Source organism: Rhinatrema bivittatum, chromosome 1 (assembly GCF_901001135.1).
Source record: "Rhinatrema bivittatum chromosome 1, aRhiBiv1.1, whole genome shotgun sequence".
Classification (NCBI taxonomy): domain Eukaryota; kingdom Metazoa; phylum Chordata; class Amphibia; order Gymnophiona; family Rhinatrematidae; genus Rhinatrema; species Rhinatrema bivittatum.
Window position 1 is genome coordinate 64,673,516 of NC_042615.1, and position 20,488 is coordinate 64,694,003.

The window sequence follows — 20,488 nt, forward strand, 5'->3', positions numbered from 1 at the left end:
TTGTCATTAATTAAAAACATTTTTGTATCTCCATTTGTTGCTAATAAAAATAACTTAAACAAAAAAAAATTCAATAAAGTTTAAATAATAAAAAAAAGAAGTAGGACTCAGAAGGCTAAGGACCAGAAAAGGCAGGACAGAAACTACATTTCCCAGTCTTTCGGGGCCGACTGAGAACCCATGGGAGCCAGGAGAGAGAACCTGTCAGTCACAGGAGGGCGGGACCTGGGGGAAGCCTGATACACACACCTGTGCTCTCAGGAAAGGAAAGGGAACAACATGCAGTGCAGCCACACCCAGGAGAAGGGGAGATTAAACATTCAGCCATCCCTAGGAAGGAGGAGGACATGGAACGTGGACTGCACTGAGACCCAGATGAATATGGAACTGGATTAAGGGTAAAGTACTCTGTCTTTAATCCTAAACTGTCTTAATACTGAGCTTTCTCTAGGACTTGCTGGCTATTAGGCTTGGAGGAAAATAATAGGCTGTTTGTTGTTTTGTAGCCAGGGTTCCTTATTTTTCTCCTCCTGGCAAAAGCGGTCAGGGAAAGCGATTAACAAAGAAAAGCACAATGGTGCGGAATAGGGGTGCATTGTGCCACGGCCCCAAGAGGCCCCAAAGGTGTAAACTTAAATCTGTTTTGAGGTTTTTTTTTCTTGGTGGCCTTCTTTTTATTCTTTTTGGTCTGGAAGTAAGCTTAAGACTTGGAGCAGGACTAGACAACCCCAGCAGCTAGGCTGCACTATGGAGATTAAAGTAGAATCCTTCCCCTGTGAATAATTAAGATGGGAAGAAAAAATTATGCTGATAAGTTTTTTGGGGTTTTTTTTGTGTATAATTTGTTGTTGCTTGGGTTTTTGACCCTGGGAGCCAGATCCTTGTGAAGGCTGGGGGTGGACTGAAAACCCCTCCCTACTGGAATGCTGTCAAGGGAGCACAAGCCCCATCACGGAAGTAGAGAGACAGTCCTCCTGCTAGCCCTGCAGAGTGGAACTGCCCCCAGAAGTCATGCCTGCACGAAGCTAGAACCTTGTCTGAATCCAGACTACCCTAATACAATATGCATAGATATAGATATAGAAGCATGCAACAATAAAATAATATATACATGTATAAAATAAGCAGGAAGAGAATTTTGTATGTTAAAATATTTTATAATAAACTACTTAGAATCTAAGCTTACTGATAGCAAGAATTCTTCTGTGTTGTGAGGACTTCATCCTTTTGTGATGATCTGTGGAGTTTCTGTGTTGCTTTGATCTCTGACTGTGTGTATTTACAGTTTCAGGTCTCAGTTCTCTGGTTCTTGATTGTGGCGTGTGTGTGTATCTTCTGTAGTTTGAAGTTATTCCTTTTGCATCTCATGTTGGGTACTCTCTCCTCATGTCTGTCTTTACTGTGTTTTTATAGTTTTCTAAAAGAAACTCTAAGGGCATCTGTCACGTGTTGGGTAGTAGCACAGTCCCATAGCAGAAAGAGGTAATTCAAAGCAAGTAATATTCCTGCCTCAGTATATTTAATAATTCAACATAAAATATCACTCATCCTACAAGAACTCCCTGCTCATCAAGTAATCTAGCCTAGTGGTTAGAGCAGTGGGCTACTAACCAAGAGACCAGCGTTTGAGTCCCACTGCCACTCCTTGTGACCTTGGGCAAGTCACTTTACCCTCCATTGTCTCAGATACAAAACTTAGATTGTAAGCCCTCTAGGGATAGGGAAATACCTACAGTACCTGAAAGTAAACTGATGTGATATCTCAGATTGAATGTCAGTATTTATTTATTTATTTATTTATTTATTAAGGCTTTTATATACCGAATTTCTTGATACAAATCAAATCAAAAATATATATATATACAAATCAAATCAAAAATATAAAAAACTAGCCGTTAAGCCCGTTAAAACGGGTGAGATTCCATCAGTCAGACCGGCACGGTTAGAGCCGCTCTGTTCTCCATAACTTCCCTTTTCCTTCCATCCCCTCTCACCTCATCTATAACCCCTTCCCTCTCCCAGCCCTCCTCCACTCTTTTTTTCTCTTCTCCAGAACTTCTTACCCTTGCCACTTGTTCAGTCATATCCTCTTCCCTTTTCCTTCCCCACTCACCTTCCCTTTCCTTCCCCTTCTCCCCTCTCCCTCTTTTTCTCTACTACACTTTACCCTTCCCACTTATATCCTCTTCCTTACATCCCTTCTCATCTTCTCTCTGGCCTGCCTGACACTTAGATACCGCCACCGCTGATCCATGGGAGGTCTCCGGGGGTCTCTCTCTCGCGCGTGCCTCTCCACCGGGCTCGGTGCTGGCCCGCCCGACGCTCGGTGATGAGGCGCGAGAGAGAGAGACTCCCGGCGACCTCCCATTTCTGTGTCTGTGCCGCCGCCACCGCTGCTTCTCCCCGCGCGCGAGAGAGAGAGAGAGAGAGAGAGAGACCCCCCCCAGAGACCTTCTGTGCTGCCGCCGCTCCTCCTCGCCGCTTCCAAGACAGCCGTCCGCTGGGCTCCCTTCTGACCGACGTGCTCTCTACTGCGCATTTGCGGCACATCGGTCCAAGCCCATTTATATGGTAGATAAATAAAATATAAGAACCAGTGTATGCTGAGATTGTACATCCCAGGAACTCTAAGCATTATGGGTTCTATAGAACTAGATTACACATAGCTACCATCATAGGTCTCCAGGTATAATTAAGAGCAGAAACAGATCTGTATTCTCAAAAAATGCTGAAGTACAAATGTGAATGGCCAGAACTGGTCTCCATCCTTAAAACTGGACAAATGTTCCAATGAATAGAAAGAGAATAAGTGAGACGTTATCAGCACTTTTGCAGAAAGAAGCAAAAAATTTTCCAAAACAAGACAAAAAATCCTCTAAAGAATCAGAAAGCAAACAAAGAAAAACAATTGGCAAAAACACCAATACAGTGTAAAGTTACTTCAGAAACCTCACATCTATCAAAACTTGTCACAGGAATGGCTAAGGTAGTATGTCCCCTCCCTTTCCTGGACACACACCTAGCCAGTTGGGTTTTCAGGATATCATGAATATACATGAGAGAGATTTGCATGCATTGGAGACTCTGAGTATGCAAATACATCTCATGCATATTCAGTGTGGCAGTCCTGAAAATCCAACTTGATAGGTGTTCCTCTAGAAGAGGACTGGGAAACACTGGGCTAAGGAGAGATGAGCATGAGACTGGTAATTGCAGCACAGAACATTGGACTGTGGACAAGATAATTTTCATAACCATAGAAAAAATAGTATAAGAACATAAGAGTTGCCATACTGGGTCAGACCAAAGGTCCATCAAGCCCGGACCTGTTTCCAACAGTTGTTAATCCAGGTCACAAGTACCTGGCAGGATCCCTAAAGGTCAACATATTCCATGCTGCTTATCATAGGGACAAGCATTGGAATTCCTCTTTAATAATGGTTTATGGACTGTTCTTCTAGGAACTTGTCAAACTTTTTTTAAACCCAGTGATACTAACATCTTTCACCACATCCTCTGGCAATTTATCCCAGAATTTAATTATTATGCATTGAGTAAAAAAAAAATAAATTCCCCTATTTGTCTTGAATGTCCTAGTTTTTGTACCATTTGTAAGTGTAAACAACCTAATCCTGTTTATCCGTTCTACTCCACTCATTAATTTATAGCCCTCTATCATATCTCCCCTCATCAGTCTCCTCTCCAAACTGAAGAACCCTAACCTCCTTTAGCCTTTCCTCATAGGGAAATCATTCAAATCCCTAAATCATTTTGTTCATCTTTCTCTCTACCTTTTCTAAGTCTGCTATTTCTTCTTTTAAGTTGCAGTGGCTGGAACTGCACACAATATACTCAAGGTATGGTTGCACCATGGAGCAATACAGAGGCATTATGATATTCTGTTTTATTCTCAATTCCCTTCCTATAAGTTCCTAATAATTTCTTGCATTCTATTTGCTTTCTAGGCTGCAGCTGCACTCTGAGCAGAGGATTTTAAAATATTATTCACGACGAATTCTATGTCCTTTTCCTGGTTGGTGACTCCCAAAGTGGACCCTTGCATTTTGTAGCTATAATTTCTGGTTGCTCTTCCCTACATGCATTACTTTGTACTTGTCTACATTAAAAGTCATCTGCTATTTGGATGATCAGTCTCCCAGTCTTGCAAGGTCCTCTTGTAATTTCTCACAATACTCTTGTGATTTAGCAACTTTAAATAATTTTGTTATCATCCGCAAATGTGATCACCTCACTCGTCATTCCCCTCCCTAGGTCATTTATGAATATGTTAAATTCAGCAGCCCCAGTACAGATACCGAGGGCACTCCACTATTCACCTTTCTCTGTTGAGAAAACTGACCATTTCGCCCTTTTCTCTGTTTTCTATCTTTTAATCAGTTCTCAATCAACAACAGAACATTGCCTCGTATCCCATGACTTTTTGATTTTCTCAAGAGTCTCTTGTGAAGTACTTTATCAAATGTTTTCTGAAAATCCAGATACACTATGTCAACTGGCTCACCTTTATTCAAATGTTTATTCACACCTTCAAAAAATATAGCAGATTGGTAAGGCAAGACTTCCTTGGTTAAATCCATGTTGATTTTGTTCCATTAAACAATGTCTATCTGTATGTTCAGTAATTTTGTTTGTGATCATCCTTTGGGATCATCACGATAAGGCCCTAGTCTTGAACCCTGTGAGCTAGGATAGGAAAGGTAGTGGAGAGAGGGGTGCTTCATTTCAGAATAGCTCCTCCACTAAGGTTGCTGGAATGGTCAGCTCCCTGCTGTTTATAAAAGCAGTCTGCAACAATTCTAGCATGGCTTTTTGGTTAAGAGTTAGAGAGAGTAAGAGTGTTTTCCTTGAGCTCTTTCTCTGTTTAGATAGTTAGGTATTGGGTTACACAGCCCAGGCCAATACCTTAGTGGGAAGGGGATCAGTGCCTGCCTGGGTGCTGGTTCTATTTTGTTTAAGATTTTTGGATGTGTTTGCCTTTTTAGGTTTTCTCCTGTGAGAGTCCTGATACCCCTGGCTAGAAGAATTTGGGGTAGCCGCCAGCTAACGGGCTGATACAGAACGGTGTGCTCAGCCGAGCACACCGTATAGCCCCCATTTGGCCGCACATTTTTGACGCGCTATTATTACCCCTTATACTGTAAGGGGTAATAGCATGTGGAAAACGTGCAGACAACCCCTCCCCCCCCCCCCCCCGAAATTAATAGCGCTCATCACATGCAAATGCATGTTGATGAGCCTATTAGTTAGTCACCCACAATACAGAATGCACATTTTACTCTCAGAAATTAACGCCTGCCCAAAGGCAGGCGTTAATTTCAGACAGCAAGTATACAGAAAAGCAGAAAAAACTGCTTTTCTGTACACCCTCTGACTTAATATCATAGTGATATTAAATCAGAGGCCCCAAAAATAAAAAAATAAAAAACTTCTCTAAAAAAAAAAAAAAAAAAAATCTGCTTGCGGCTCGCAGGTTGGAAAATGGATACTCAATTTTACCGGCATCAGTTTTCCGAACCCGTGGCTGTCAGTGGGTTCGACAACCAACGCCAGTAAAATTAAGCGTCATTGTCAGACCCACTGACAGCTGCCACTTCCGCTAATAAGGAGGCGCTAGGGACGCCCTAGTGAGTTCCCAGGAGGAAGTTTTTGACCACTTCTTCTGCTGAAAGAAAGAATATCTGTAGAGATGCTGTGTTCCCTGCTACTGGACTTTTCCTATTAAAAATCCTATTGAGACAACTGAAGAGAAGAGCCAAACTGTTGTTATGTTTGGCAGTCCATGGTCTGCTCCCATGGACTGCCGCACTCACCTCCTTGGCCTGGCCCTTCCTACCTGCTTTCGATGCCGCCAACTCCTCATGGAGCTAGACGCTGCCAGCCCCAGCTGATGCACTCTCCTCAGGTGTTTGTGTGTCAGACCTCTGCTAATATAAAAGGCCAGTGGTGGGGGAAAACCCCATGGCGCCAGATGATACATCGCTAAAACCGTATAAAGGGCTCACTCACTCCTGCCATCATCACCTCAGTAACAGGTCTACCTCCTCTTGTAGCAGAGCATGTTGCTTCCAGTATCTTGTCATCGGTTCTTGTCTACTTCCTTGTTGCCCTACTGTTCTTCTAGCCTGCCTGCCCTGTCTATCTGTCCCTCTTCTCCTCTCTGACAGAGACCTGATTTGACCTCGGCCTGATCTCAGATATGCTTGTCAGCTGTAGGGATGTGCGTCTTAAAAAATGACATGGGCCATCCATTGCTCCTACCATGTGACAGGTGCCAACCAATGGCACAGACAGCCCCTGTCACATGGTAAGAGCAAAGGGACATTGGCGCCATTTTGATTACTGGCAGCCGATGGCCCAAGAGCGGGAGATCGCTCCCTGGACCGCCGTTGGACCACCAGGGAATTTTGGCAAGTTTTGGGAGGGTCGGGAGGGTGAGGGGTTGCAATTAATTACATTTGAAGGGTTGGGGCGGGTTTCGGATTTTGTTTCAGGGGGGAGCCGAAATAAAATCGGCCTGAACTGCGGGAAAACAAAATTTACCACAGCGGGCCAATAACGAAGGCCGAACTAAAAGGATTGGCCGAATCACATCTCTAGTCAGCTGTCTTCCTCTGACCACAGCCTATTCTCTGACCTGCCTGACCCCATGCCTCTGACCATTGCCCAGACCTTAGACTCATCTGCATTCCTCCTGCCTATGACCCTGGCTATCCAAGGACCACCACTTTTGCTATCAGCAGAGACCCCACCTAAGACCTGCCAGCCCTGGTACCCAAAGGCTCAACTCAAGGGGAATGAGGACTGGTACAGATGAAGTTCCTATTGGATCTCTGCTTTCTGTGTCCACCTGCCAATGGTGGGAATCTTCAGGCCTTCTCCCTGCAGGTAGCGCTAATCCAGCTTCAGCCCAAGGGTCCACAGACACAACACTGTGTGAGTAAGACCTAAGTTTCCATTCTGAGGACACTCAATAGAGTCTTCACCCTGGAAGAGAGACACTTAAGGGAGACTGTGCAGAGACTGTAATTCTTTTTGCCAATCAGTATTTTTGGAAGGGGTTTTTACATCCCAGCTAAGGACACCCTGCCTGACTGGGAACCTTGCATGTCTAAACCATAGAGGGGGAACGTTTCCCTGCCTAATACTGAGAGACACTTTCACAGATAAATTGGAGAACTGTTAATTTCATCTTATCATACCAAGAACTGTTGTGAAAGTGCTATTTCTACCATTTAAGAACTCTGACAATAAAGATTTAATTTTGGATACTCAGTCTGAGTCTGCAGATTCTTTTGTGACACTCACATCTCTTAGAGCTAATAGAGACTTTCTAGCCCCCCCCCCCCCCCCCGGTCAACAAACTGAGTCATCCCAGTCATTTTTGGTCATGAAGGATTAGTTCTCCCCCCTCCCCCCCATTGGAAAAAGAGTCCTATCCTGGGGCCTTGGACTGACACAGAATAGGAGAATAGATTCTGGGACACCTGTGTACCCCTGCCCTCTTGGCCCCTAAACTGGATAGGGGGTTACATGTTCTTCAGCACACATTCAACCATTTTTCCTGCCACTGATGTCAGGCTCACCAGTCTGTAGTTTTCTGGATCACTCCCAAAAACCTTTTTAAATACCAATGTTACCATGGCCACTCTCTAATCTTCAGGTACCATAGCTGATTTTAATGATAGTTTACATCTGCAATTTCATTTTTCAGTACTATCTTCACTCTGGGATATATACCATCTGGCCCAGGTAATTTGCTACTCTTTAGATTGTCAATTAGCTCTTATATATCATCCAGGTTCACTGAGATTTGTTTCATTTCCTCTGAATCATCACCTTTAAATAGTGCTTCTGGCATGAGTATCTGCCTTGCATCTTCCTCAGTAAAGACCGAAGCAAAGATTTCATTAAATATTTCCACTATAGCCTTCTCCTCCCTTAGTGCTTATTTTGCCCTTTGATCATCCAGTGGTTCCACTGATTCCCTCATAGACAAATACAGATAATGTATAAAACTGGAACCTGTTCTATGTCTTGAAAAACAATAAATGCAAAAAAACTAACTTAAACATTTCCAAAACAATTTTTCAACATTTTTAATCAATAATAAAATATATTAGTTTTACTTGCATCATATACAAAAGTATGCAAAAATGTATAAATTATACAAAAATGTTATGTTATAGTCATGCTGGATACCCCCCCTACCCCCTAGTCCCAACCCTTAAAACTCAATATATGTAGCTGACATTCACACGTGCCCACACATACCATACCAACCCCAATAACAAAAATATAAAACAAAATAAATACTTTTTTTTTTTACATAAAAAACAGAATGAAACAGTAGAGAAGGGAGATGAGCAGAGATCTTCATAAACTCCAGTCATAATATTCTCAACAAATGATTGAAAATATTTTCAGTAGATGACCATGATTCCACCACAACTATCCATTGATCAATACTTCTTCCTTCCTCTCTCAAACTGTTCAATCCTTTTTCTCTAATGATCCCAACAAAGACTTCTTCATGTCACTCTAACATCAGGTCTTCTTCAGGGAAACTTAAAACATGCCCGAACCTATAAACCAGATAATATACCATTTTTCTCAATATAATGCAAAACCACCACCCTTCTACAATACCTTAAAAAATCATACGTACTTGTTGGATGTTACATCACTTCTCATAATATAGTAACCAAATTCGAACACTTCATATACTGTAATTTCTCCACATGTTGCTATAAATCCATTACTGTTAAAGCGCCACGTCACTATCCAGCAATGAAATATAATCATTATAATTAAGATACAAATGCAATCTAAATAAATTCACTCCATAAACCCACTCCATAAGTATTAATAAGAACCTATGGAATGTATGCAACAAGCACTGTATACATTTGTTACCTTACAAATCATGGCAATGCCGATCTCACAAAAAATGTCAACAGTCTGACGTAGTACACTGTAAGCATGATGACATGTATTATATAGATGAGAGCACCCACACTAATCAGCAGAATAAAACAACTAGATTATTCAATTACAGACATGTTGACCATTCAATTTGGTTGTTCAATCCATTCAGAAAGGTGGTGTGCCACATAAAAATGAATCAGTGCTCTAATCATAACAGAGTCTGAGATATATCACCCCCATTATCTAATTTAACTTGAGGCATGATACATTTTAAATCCTCTACAGTATGTGACATCTGAATCAAATGGTCAACCAATGGAACATTTTCCTTCCTTGATCTAATACAACTTTTATGTTCCATGATCCTTAACGTAATCTTTATCTTGGTCTGCCCGATGTAAACATGGATACACGGGCATACAATAGCAATAATTACATGCTCAGTACAACAAGAAAAATGACCAGGCAAAACATTAAGGATGTTTTAGTTGTAAAACTAAAACTTGAGAGCATACTGAACATGACCCTAATAAAAAACTTGGCCCTTTTGAACATCAGCCAATAACAATTCTCTGTTCCGTTGTTTCAAACATGCTCTTAGATTCCTCTTTTTCTCACAGAGAAAATTGGACCATCAGTACATTTATATAACGAAGAGACAATCGGCCAATACTGTAAAATGATCTTTTTGATAGCCGTAGTTCTGGATGAATAAGAAATAGTATGTATTTATTTTATTTAAAAATGTTTGTGTACTGCCTTTACAAATAGAAATTTAGTACACACAATACAAGTCAAAGAGTTCTTTGTTTTGATAAGGAGATTATCCCTATTAGCATAAAGAGCTCTCTTATCTGCCTGCCTAACTACAGATCTAGAGTAACCACATGATAGAAATCTGTCACTTAAATTCTGGGCCTGAATCTTATATTCAGCTGTGGTAGAACATAGCTGATGAAACCTCAAATTGCCCAATAGGGATATTCTCCCTCAAGCCTCGATGATGAAAACTTGAATTGAAATGCAATGTATTTTTATCAGTGGGCTCCCGATATACAGTAGTAAACTGCCTGTTATGCACGTGGACCCTTAGGCCGGCTAGTGTGTATGGAGGATTCACTGAAGGGAGGCCTGCAGTGATGCATGTAGCCGGGAGGTGGTACGGAGACAGGAGACCAGACCTTCACCTTTACCAGCCCACGTTCCCTGCAGGTTGAGCCCTTGGATGCCAGGGCCGGCAGGACTTAGGTGAGGGTCCCCTGGCAAAGAGGAATCCAAAGAACAGTCCAAGTTGAGGCTGGCTGAAGACTGGGGTGGTCAGAGATGGGCCAGGGGTCTAGGCAGGCAGCTGAGGTGCGAGATGGGATGGCAGGCCAGTAGTCAGGGCAGGCAGAAGACAGACGAAGCCAGAAGACAAACCAAGGATCAGGACGGGCAGCAGATGGAGGATATCAGAAGCCAGGCCGAGGTCAAAACCAGAGGATCAAGCAAACAGGAACTGGAACAAGGAAGCAAGAGCGGAGCTAGAACAGACAGGAGGGCAGGAACACAGGAACAGAGCTGGAACAGACAGGCAGGCAGGAAGACAGGAACAGACAGGATCAGCAACTTCCTACTCAATGAGTCGACCTGTTGCCAAGGCAGGAAGGTCAGACAGAGATTTAAATAGGCCCTTGAAGATGACGTTGGATTTGGGCCAGGCCGAGGTTTCCCGCTGCGGCTCCTTTAAATCCCGGTGCACTGCGTGCACGCGCCTAGGGGGGCAGGACAGCCTGACGAAGCCGGCGGTGTCCTTGTGGAGAGGAAGCTATGAGTAGGCCCCAACACGGAGCAAGGTGGAGCGGAGCAGGCCGTGTTGCCGGGAGCGAGCCCAAAGGTAAGGGAAAGCCCGGCCTTGGCTGACCATGGCTGGGAAACCCAACACTGCCTTCATGTTTATATATGCAAATGTCTAAACATGATAGTCTCAAAGTGACTCATAATAGTAAATAAAAGGCTAGAGTCAACCATATTAATCCATATACAAAAATCATTAAAGATATTATCCTCCCCAATCCAAAAAAGATAATTAATATATCTTTTCCAAAAGATAATAACTTTAAAAATGCTGAAGAGTATATGAACTGGTATTCAAATTGACCTACATATAAGCAAGTCACTGTAGGAGCCATAGGGGAGACCATGGGGATCCCTTTAATCTGCAAAAAGAACTGCAATTTGTATGCAAAATATTTACGAGTAAGATGAATGAATGCCTTTTGGTTGACATATCCATACAATCAATAGCCTCCTCAACGATGTTTAAAGCTGCTATCTGAGGCATATTAGTATATAATGAAGATATGTGAGCCATGACCAAAAGGCAGAACCAATCAACATCTGTAACCTCTGTAAGATGATTAATAAAATCCATAGTATCTCGCACATACGATTGTACCTGAGGGACTAAAGGTTGTAATATATGATCTATAAATTTAGCCAATGGCTCAAGGGTAGAGCTGATACCTGTCAAATGGGCTGGCCAGGAGGATTGCTTAATGACTTGGATCTTAGGTACAGTGTAAAAGTATGGAATGGACAGATGGGGTGCATGCAAAAGAGAGAGAGAGAGACTAGTTATAAAGCCCTCATAATAGTTAGGTATTAATACCTCTATATGAGGCCCACCTAGTCACTCTAGGTGAGATTTAGGTAGTAGTGTAGGGGTTAGGGGCCACTTTGACATGCAGAGTGAGATGTATGAACAGAACAGTGCACTCTTGTGAAGATTTGATGACCTTCGGAGTGAGGAAACTCACACAAAGATGAGATTTTTACAATGTTCTCTCAACCTAGCTTGATGTTACCCAGGTAATGTTGTAAATTCTATATCACTCTCTTCTTGTGCAGTCTCAATCTTATCTTTATTGGTTTCTATAATTAATAACATTAGATCATATGCACATTTATTGAGAACTGCATTCCACTTTTGTGTATAAAATTATCATCCAGTGCAAATAACATCGGTTCCTTATTAATTCTTAAGCCTCTGGGAATACATTTAGCATAACAACACTCAGCCAGAGTTGGCTGCGTGTAACTCCAGTCGAATAATCTTTTTATTTTTTACATATTCATTCCAATCACCATCCACGACTGTAGTATCTGGGGTATCAAAAAGATGAAAGCCGGCCAAAATGGTATTGGCGGCCTGATCCGTGAGAAACAATAATTTAAAAAACATCTACAAAACAATGTTTCAACAATTGTAATCAATAATAAAATCTATTAGTATACTTGCATCACATACAAAACTATGCAAAAATATATAAATTACACAAATTATACAAAAATGTTATAATCACACTGGATACCCCCCCAGTCCCAACCCTTAAAACTCAATATATGTAGCCAACATCCACACATGCTCACTCTTATTATACCAATCCCAATAACAAAAAGCTAAAATAAAATGTTTTTTTAAAATAAAAAACAGAATGAATAGCATGACTTGGAGATCTTGTTCCTGGAGTTAGCATGAGTATCAGAGCAACAGCGCAGCTTCCTGCCAGTCCTAAAGGAGGAATGGACTACCTGAAAGGCACTAAATCAAGAGTTGTCGTGGCAAAATGGGGATACAAGCCCGAGACCTGTGGATTTGTGGGGAGAAGTAGACTAAGCCACACCTTTTAGTGTGCCTCTCACCACAATTGCACAGTCTCTGTAGAGTGCAGGGTTTTGTCAAGGCCTACTTATGAGTGCTGAAATGTGGTCCTCACTGGAAAGAAATTATGACTGGGGAGTGGGGATGGTCACGAGAAGAAGCAGCAGCACGATTTTAATGTGCTTTGATAAGTAGTTTTAAATACATAAATACATTTGCTAGCCGATCCCTCCTAAAGCAGTTCAGGGTGGTAGGGTACAATAAGGCATACAAACTGAGCCCTGTATTTGCTGCGTGCTCTTCTGCTTATGTCCTGAGTTACCAGCTCATTTTGTGACATTCATTTACAAAGACATTAAATCTTGCTGTGGAAATAGCCTTCGAATGAAAGCTGCATAATCTTCAGACAGGTTTTATGGAATTTTCAAACTCTTATTATTTTCCTCCCATACCACATCCTTCATTCCTTCCAACTTTTAGCATTAGATGCTTTTGTGATAACTGCTAAGGAGCAGGGCATCTGTCAAGCGACAGTGCAGCAGACCATAGATGCTGCTGTTGCTTAATCTTAATAGACATGGCCAACTTCTCTTCATTTTTCTCAGATTTGCGTCTAGTGATTTGCCAGCCTTTCCAACACATCAGCGAAAGGTCAATAAGCAGCTATTCTGCTGTCGATAGGAATTGACACATGCCAGTCCAGCAGCAAATTGCTTCCTCTTTTCTTAGATGTTTTGATAAAAATAAGAACACAGTTGGTTTGAGGAAAAAGAAATTATGTCACGTCAGTTCTTTTATCTAAAGAAGGATACTCTTAAGCCCAAACTGCACTTCAGGAGAAAAACCATGCTTGCTATTGATTATTTTTTAAGCATTTATTGAGAAACATTTCTAGGAATATTTCAGAAAGTTGTCTTTTTTTCACAATATAATTAGCCCTATAAGCCTACATCTTAAAACCTTTCAGTGATAAATGTATATTACACAATAATGAATATTGCATAAATAGCTTCCAGTTACACATAGAATAAGATTCGGAGAAAAAAAAAGTTTTGCTGTAGGCAAATGTGACCCATGCTGTTTGAAATTGCAAAGAAAATCCATCATGGACAACAAACTGGCATATACCATCACTATACAGTTTGGTATTATGGTCAATGAAACTGCATTTTAGCTCTCACTTTTGTTATAGTAATAGCACAGCATAATATTAATGGAGAGTTGGCAAATGGGAATCTGTTCTTTAATGTGTCTCTCTCCAGGAAGGCAGTTCTAGTGGCTATATCGACCTGGAAAAAACTGAAGTCAGTGCTATGTGTGTCTAATAGCGCTTTAGAAATGATAAATAGTAGCAGTATAGTCTTAGCAGGTTATGATACAAAAAGATGTCATGCTATATGAATTGTTTTGTTTACTCAGATTCATATATTTCTATTGAATTCACAAGAATCTTTATAAAGAGTTCTCATTTAGTAAACATTAACTCTTCTGGGAGGACATAAACTCTGTTGCACAATATAGTGATAATCAAATAATACAATACAAAAGTTTGCAATTATGGCAGAATGATCTCCAGATTTCTTGAAATGTTCAGTCTGTTATATTTTTCAGCTGCACCAGTTTCTTGATTGCATGCCAAACCTACTATATTCCACCAAGTATGCATGTAGTCTAGGTATGAACTATTTTTCCAGTTATTAAGGATGAGTTTTTTTAAATTGAGCGATTGTTAAATATCTATCAGTTTCTAATTACAAGCAGAAATATCTCTGATAATGGAAACTGATAACCCCATTCAGCTTGCAGGCTTTGAAATTACAGGATGAGAAATAGGTCCTTCTAAGCAGGTTCAAAACAGGCAGAGGCAACACTGGCACATTGGAGACAATAAATTGTGCACATGTGGAGAGATACTGATGAGGGTACTTGATACAAAGGAATATTCCCCCAATAAACTAACTGATGGATTAATAAACTTTGAATTCAGTTATTGATGAGGCTATTGCTTTATACATTCAAGAATGTTGCACAAGTAGCATCTAGATGCTTATAGAGGTTCCCTCCAAGTACCCCCCGCGAAAACTACCAGACATGTTACCCTAAGAGATCGTGCCACCTCCACAGCTGGTCCTCCCCTATGGAACTCCATTCCTTCAGATCTCAGACAGGAGCCCTGCCTCCTAACCTTTAGGAAAAGACTTAAGACTTGGATGTTCAAGCAAGCTTTCCCGGACACAATCTAATGACTTCACTGTCTCCTTCTCAAAACAAGCAGCCCTCAGCCATGTTTTTTGGTCTTGTATATAGTATTTAATTTGTATATTGTTTAACTGTTACTAATCTATCCTCTCTTTTCCTCCTTCTCCCAGTTCTGCTACCCTTGTTAAATGTAACTGCACCTTCGGTCACCACAGTTCCAGTTTGATGTATCTACTGCACTCCTGTTTTATGTAAACCAGCAAGATATGTTTTTCATGATTGCCGGTATATAAAAACCTTAAATAAATAAAATAAAAATAAATATAGAATAAGGTTTAGGAAAAAAAAAAGTTTTTTTGCTGCAGGCAATTATGACCCATGCTGTTTAAAACTGTACAGAAAAACATCGACAAAAATTGGCACACACCATCAGTAGATAAAATAACCAAATGTAGAGGTATAAATACCCAGGTCTAATAAACCTCAAAATCATATTCTGTGAAAATCAATACAATATTTTAATTGATAGTAAATGCCTTCATATAGAAATAAGCATATTGCACACCTTTATCCCCACAAATGTAGACACTTTTATTCAAATAGGAAAACTAACCATTATATTTGTCTCTTCACTTCTTATGCCAGTTACCAATCCACAATAACACATTGCCTTCTATCTTCCATGACTTTAGTTTTCACAGGAAAATCCAAATGCACTATGGGCTAATGATCTGCCTTGATGCAGACCCCACAGGAGTATTTTACCCAGGCTCTTTGCAGCAACAATCAAAGCTAAACTATGAGGGTAGTTTTACTTTATTGCCCCTGGAAAAAGGGCTCACTGTGATTTGCACTTACTTTCTCTGCAGGTAATTTGCAAACCATACATGTAGTTTTGATTATACAAAACTACAAGCGTCGTTGCACTATCTGCCCCTTCCTTGCCCCCAAACAATGTGAACAAAATTACCCATAGCATTGACTAATGGGGGCAATTTTCAAAGTCCCCATGCTTTGTTTTTTCTTCCCCCCATGGAAATTACTCTGAAATTGCCCTCAAAGAGGGAAGATTTTGAAGGCATTTTCAGGGGTAAAAATGTTTAATGAACAGAAATGGGCTCTTTGAAAACTGCCTCCCTAAAGTGTGGTACAAGCAGAGTACCAGCATATGTGTAGAGAAAAAACGTTTTCCCTTTGAAAACTGACATAAAGTTTGGGTAAAAAGTACCCACAGACATCATGTCTCTGTGCACAGTTCTATACACATGTAAGTTCTTATGTGCATCTGTAAAGCACCACTGATAAGTAGTAGTAAATCCAGGCTGACTTTTTTTCCCCATTAAGCCATATTCAACCGTATCCTAGTAGTTTTGTTTTTAAATATTTATACTATTTTGTTGTGGACAGTGACTTCCATGTTCACTGGTTTGTAGCTTCCAGGATTACCCCGAATCTCTTTGTAAGAATTGGCGTCTATCCTGTAAAGATAGGTTACAGATTGTCAGCATCAGGTCTGCAATTTCATATTTTCATTTCTAAAATCTGGAAGACTGATTTTCAAAAGCCTTTACGTGTGTAAAATGGGGTATTCTATGTGTAAATGCATTTTTTTTCTGTGTAAGTGGGCTTTTGAAAATTGCTACAATATATGCCAATGAATTGTCCATAGGAATTACTGGTGTAAGTGTACTATATGGGGTAGATTTTCAAAGCCTCCGGGCAGGCACAAGTTGCGCACGCTGGCAGCTTGCCGACACGCGATCCTTCGACACGGCAGCAAATGGCCGCTATGTCTGAGGCCTCTGGCCCTGCCCCGGATTGCCCCTTTTTGCAAGCCCCAGGACTTACACGCATCTCGGGGCTTTACGCGCATTGCCTGGCCTTTTTAAAATAGGCCCAGCGCACGTAACCCCCCCGGATTTATGCGCGTAGGGCTTTTAAAATCCGGCCCTCTGTGCGTAAATGGCTTTTGAAAATTGCTACAATAGCATGTTACATTTACACATGTAACTCCTTTGAAAATTCACTTGTATGTGAATAATATCCAGTCCTGTTGATTTACTACTATTTCATTTATCAGTTTTCTCTAGCACCTCTTCCATATGTATTTACATCAGGTATCTCTTCAACATCCTCTGCAGTGAAGATTGAAGCAAAGACTTAATTAGTTTTTCTGCAGCAGCCTTATTCTCCCTTTGTACTGGTTTTACCCCCTGCCATCTAATTAATGTTCCAGTGGAATCCCTCACAAGATTCTTACTTTTGACGTACTTGAAAATTATTAATAGTTTGTGCTTCTTTGAAAAGTGTCTCCTCAAATTTTGTCTGCATTGTTAAGGGGAAAGTTTTTTTTTAAACTTTAAAGTATTGCAAAGAAGTAAAACTATTGGAGTATATTATTTAGTGTGTTTGAGTGTCTGTATTGAATAGCTAGTCAGAGGGCAGGCAAAACCCGGGAGTTTTGTGTGTTTTATATTAAATAGGTAGTCAGAAAAGCAGGCCAAAAACAGAAGTTTGTGTGCTTTGTTTGTCCCAACCCTCCCATCTGATGCAAGAAGCTCCTGTCTCTCAGAGAATGAGTGCAATCTCTGGAGGCTAGAGTGGCAGACCTGGAAGAGATGAGGCAGACAGAGAGGTATACAGTTCAGACCTTCAGGGACATAGTAGCCAAGTCCCAACTCCAGTCTGGCAGCCTTGGTGCTGCCTTGGAAGAAGAAGGTCTCATGATCAAAGAGCATCAACCAGGTGCAACAGAAAAGGATCCTGTAGCAAGGACCTGCTCTCCAGGTGATGCATTGTCCTTGCACTAAGGATGTGTCTCCAAGGACTACTGCCCAGGACGGAAGGGTTAGGTCAGCCATCATAGCTGTTGATTCGATTATTAGGAATGTAGACAGCTGGGTGGCTGGTGGGCGTGAGGATTGCCTGGTAACATGCCTATCTGGTATGAAGGTGGCTCACCTCATGCGTCACCTTGATAGGATTTTAGACAATGCTGGGGAGGAGCCGGCTGTCATGGTACATGTGGGCACCAATGACATAGGAAAATGTGGGAGGGATATTCTGGAAGCCAAATTTAGGCTCTTAGGTAGAAAGCTAAAATCCAGAACCTCTAGGGTAGCGTTCTCTGAAATGCTCCTGTTCCGTGGTCCTCAGAGGCGGGTCCTCGGAGGCAGGCCTCTCTATGTGTGGATGAGGTGATGGTGCAAGGAAGAGGGATTCAGATTTGTAAGGAATTGGGGAACCTTTTGGGGAAGAGGGAGTCTTTTCTGAAGGGATGGACTCCACCTTAACCAGGGTGGAACCAAGCTGCTGGTGCTAATCTTTAAAAAGGGGAGAGAGCAGCTTTTAAATTTAATCAAAGGAGAAAGCCAACAGTCGCTCAGCAGTGCATGGTTCGGAGGGAGGTATCTTCAAAGGATTCTATCTATCTCACTGGTTTACATTCAGCTACTGTAGGGCATCCCAACAGAGATGTTCCAATAAAAAGAAAAGTAGTCCAAATGCCTAAAATTAAAAACTTGCCTGAGCTAAAAGATTCCAATTTATTCCTGTCAACTGAAAAGCAGAATGTAAATATAAACAAACACACTTTGAAATGTTTGTATGCTAATGCCAGAAGTCTAAGAAACAAGATGGGAGAATTATGGCCCGATTTTTTTAAATAGCTGGCGCATGTAAAAAACGGAGGTTATGCGTGTGGCCGGGCCCTACGCACGCCACATGCATTTTAAAAGAGACCCGGCCATGCGTGTAACCCTCATTATGAGCACAAGAGCCGGGCCTAAGAAAAGGGGAGGGGATCGGGGAGAGGCAGGGCTGGAGGAGCCGGTACAGCGGCCATTTGCCACTGTGCCAGGGAAGTACGCACTGGCAGTCAGCCAGCACACACAAGTTGCTTCTGCTCCAGAGGAGCAGCAACTTAAAAAACAAAAAAAAATAACTGTTGCGTTCGTGCCTATTCTCGCCCTCGCTCCACCCTCTCTACCTTTGTGGCGACTCCCTTCGGGTCTGATGGACAGATGCTGCTGCGGCTTCTCTCTGCCTCTGAGTCCCAGAATCCCTGGACTGGCATGACGCTACGGATCTGCCATGTTCCTGATGACATAAGGGCGTGCGCTCCAGACTTGTACCGGCAAGGGCGCGAACCTTGGGGGCGTCCCCCCGTAATGACGTCATCTGCTTCCAACATAAAAGATATTTGCTTGCAACTACGAATCGAGTTAGGAAGGAGGATTCTTTCTTTCTCCGCTGCTCTGCCTCTACAAACTTACCTAGGGGTACCTGCCCCTCAGGGGCCCCGCTCTCTCTCTTCTTGATTTCAGATACAGGACGGAATCCGGTACTCGCTCCACAAGGGCCTACGTTCCTGAAGACTCCTATTGCCTGGAAGCGATCACAGATGTGTACACTGTGATTTCTATTCAGATAGGAATTGGTACTCATTCCACGAGGGCCTACACTCCTAATCCCAAAGACTCCTTTCTGTCTAAGATGTTATCGCAGGTACAGAGACCGTGAGTTATTGCAGATAGAAACCTGTACTCGCTCCTCGAGGGCCCATGTTCCTAAAACCCTTCACAAACTTTCTTCTATTCCAGAAATCTTCCCATACAGAGTTATTGTGAGTTATTATTTCAGACTGCTTACAGGAATCAGTACTCGCCTGTAGCTCCTGTTCCTAAATACTGAAGACTCTCTGTTGCATAAGAAGACATTACAGACATCTACAATTGTGAGTGTTAGGGATGTGCAGAGGAGCCGCATACGTTTCATACAGCATTCGTATTCGTCAGGGCCAGATACGTTGTATCCATTCAAAGGAGCCCCCCGATCCATTGATACGTGCCATTCTTATTTGTTTCCCTTTTAATTTAATTTAATTTATTTTATTTTTATTTTATTTAAGGATTTTTATATACCATGGCTCATTAACAAACATCACCTCGGTTTACAAAGAACATTAAATTAGCAACAAGCTTTACAATCCAAATTAATTATAGAATGAAACATAGTTAACAATAAAACTATAACTAATAAATTAAATTAAAATTACAATAAACTAAACAAGAATTCAGTAGTGGTGTAAAGGACTGGAAGATCAAGTGTATCAGTAAAGAATTAACTACAACTCCCCACCCTCCTGATTTCCCCCCCCCCCCCCCCCCCCCCAAGACTTGCCTAAATTCCCTGGTGGTCCAGCGGGAGTCCTGGAGCGTCTCCTGCCCTCCCTCTGTCAGCTGCCGGTGTCATATTGTGCTCCTACCATGTGACAGGGGCTGACCAATGGCAGCTGTAGCCTCTGTGACATAGTAAGGCAAAGGCTATTGGCGCCATTTTGATTACTGGCAGCTGATGGCCCGAATGCAGGAGGTCGCTCCTGGACCCCCACTGGACCACCAGGGACTTTTGGCAAGTCTTGTGGGGGTCAGGAGGGTCCCCCCCGCCCTGCCCCCCATTACCGCCTAAATGCACAACCAAATCTTTATAGGTAGAAATTAGGGATGTGAATCGTGTCCTCGATCGTCTTAACGATCGATTTCGGCTGGGAGGGGGAGGGAATCGTATTGTTGCCGTTTGGGGGGGTAAAATATCGTGAAAAATCGTGAAAAATCGAAAAATCGCAAAACCGGCACATTAAAACCCCCTAAAACCCACCCCCGACCCTTTAAATTAAATCCCCCCCCCTCCCGAACCCCC

The 20,488-nt window shown here is 41.9% G+C and overlaps 1 long non-coding RNA gene across 1 annotated transcript in view; it reads left to right on the forward strand.

The window, feature by feature from the left end:
• Window positions 1-296: 296 nt before the first annotated feature.
• The window catches only part of LOC115097451, a 311,652-nt gene continuing 291,460 nt past the window's right edge, over window positions 297-20,488 (forward strand). Inside the window, exon 1 of the long non-coding RNA XR_003858285.1 lies at window positions 297-398. This is a non-coding gene — a long non-coding RNA (uncharacterized LOC115097451). The remainder of the gene's footprint in view (window positions 399-20,488) is intronic.